This window comes from Pteropus vampyrus, unplaced genomic scaffold, assembly GCF_000151845.1.
Source record: "Pteropus vampyrus isolate Shadow unplaced genomic scaffold, Pvam_2.0 Scaffold289, whole genome shotgun sequence".
NCBI classification, from domain to species: domain Eukaryota; kingdom Metazoa; phylum Chordata; class Mammalia; order Chiroptera; family Pteropodidae; genus Pteropus; species Pteropus vampyrus.
This window is the reverse complement of record NW_011889070.1, coordinates 442,918-444,959: the sequence shown is the minus strand read 5'-3', so window position 1 is coordinate 444,959 and position 2,042 is coordinate 442,918. Positions and strand designations below refer to the sequence as shown.

Sequence of the window (2,042 nt, the reverse complement as noted above, 5' to 3'; positions counted from 1 at the left end):
CCACAGCGCCCAGAGTTTTCCTAACTAGAGGCCTGTCTCTTCTCTGCCACTGGTTTATTCGTTCAGCCGTTTATTTGCACGAGTGTAGACTCACGGATGGTGACGTCCTCCTGAGCTACAATCCGATGTGACTTGATTGGTCTTGTTCCGGCTTCGGTGGGTTGCAGCCTGGGTCCCTTTGCTGTCCCCCGCTGTCCCTTTGCTGTCCCCCGCTGTCCCCCGTTGTCCTGTCTTTGTTGACCTTTACTTTCTCTCCCCGGCCCTGCAGGAAGCTCCAGGCTCTTCCATGCCCTTCCTGCCCGAGAATCAGCCGTTCCCCAGAGAAGTCCCGTCCACTGGCCAGAGATGGCATGAGACGAAGGCCTGGGGACCCACAGGCCCGTCACTCCCGGGGCACCCGCACCTCTAGACCCTGTCCGCCGACCGAGCCAGGAAGCTGTGCGCCCCGCGCTGTGTGCTGCCCACGCTCCGATGGGTGTTTCTGCCTGGATGGGCCCAACGGGACCGTATACGACGCCTCCGACCCTGACCCTTCATCACACGGACCAGTCTCGGCTCCCCCTACTCATCTGTCCCTCCCACTCCGACGGTGACAAGCCTGGCTGCCACCACGCTTAACCGTTCGGTCCCCGGGTACCTGGGCGGCAGCATCCCAGCCGTGAACCCACAGCCCGGGGAAAATGGCTGCACTGACCAGAGCACGGGCCCGCACGCGGTTCCCCTCACCCTCATTCTCACAAACCCCGCTCTTTCCCAAAGCTGCTAGGCCAGCGCCTGCTCCCTCCAACCCTCCAGGGAGGTCACCTTGGACATCCGCGATCCAGGTATGTTGTTTGGTCACAGTTTGCGTTCCATTCGGGGAGTCTCCCGACCCCCTAAGTCATCTTTAAATTTGCCTACAGCACAACACAGTTTGTGGCGGCAGGTCCTATGGCTTTGACAAGTGCATAGTGTCACGCGCGCACCGTGACGGCATTGCACAGACTAGTTTCGCTGCTCTAAAAGTCCTCTGCGTCCCCCTCACGCTTCCTGCCCCCTCTGGAACCCCGGGCGGCCGCAGTTCTGCCTTTTCAGGACGTCCCGTGAATGGGGTCGCACGGCGTGTGGCCTTTTTTCTTCCTCAGGCTTCTCCCACTTTGCGACACGACCTCGTGACCCATCCGTGTCTTTTCTCGCCGCACGCACCCCGCTGTCGGACGGCCCACCGCCTGCTTATCCGTGCTCCCACCCGGGGCATCTCGGTGGCTTCCAGTTTTCAACGAGTATGAGCAAAGCTGCTAGAAATGCTCGCGCGCACGCTGTGGGGGGGCCCTATGTTTTCAAGTCAGTGGCATAAGCACCTGGGAACACACTTGCTAGACGATGTCTAGCTTTATTTAAAAACAAACAAATTATCTACGGCCACGCCACCCCAAACAAGCCCGATCCCGACTGATCTCGGAAGCTAAGCAGGGTCGGGCCTGGTTAGTACTTGGATGGGAGACCACCCAGGAAGACCAGGTGCCGTAGGCGTGAAAAACAAAAAAATAAGGGATTGTAAGCTAACGAGGTCCTTGCAATCTGAGGTCAACCAAGGGTCACCTCGCCAAAACAGACAGACAGAACCGCCAAACAGCCTTCCAGGGAGGCCCCGGGCCTCTGAGGGCGATGAAGCCTTGCCCCTGCCCAGGCTCACCCCTTCCTACACGCTCAGCGGCCTTGAGGGGTCTAAAGAGCCCACTGTCCAGCCCCAACCCGGCCACCCCAGGGGCTCCGGCCCACCGGTGTCTCTGCCCGACAGCTCCAGCCAACATCTGGGGCCCCGCCTGCCCCTCTCAGCAGCCCGGGCTCTGAGCAGGTGGCCGGGCGGGCTGCACATGCCCCTCAGGCCGCTGTGAGGTGTCTGCACAGCCTCTCCCCATCCCCACGGCTGTGAGTCTCTCAGAGGAAGACACTGGGGCCGGCTCTCTGCAGAGAGCTGCCCAGAAGCCGGGGGGTCTGGTCCTTGCTCCAGCTGACCTCCATTCGTCACCTCCATTCGCCACGTTTCTTACCTGAGCGAT

The 2,042-nt window shown here is 60.8% G+C and overlaps 1 pseudogene; it reads left to right on the top strand.

Annotated features, from left to right (window-relative positions):
* Window positions 1-1,393: 1,393 nt before the first annotated feature.
* On the top strand, window positions 1,394-1,512 carry LOC111729925 (annotated as a pseudogene).
* Window positions 1,513-2,042: the final 530 nt, after the last annotated feature.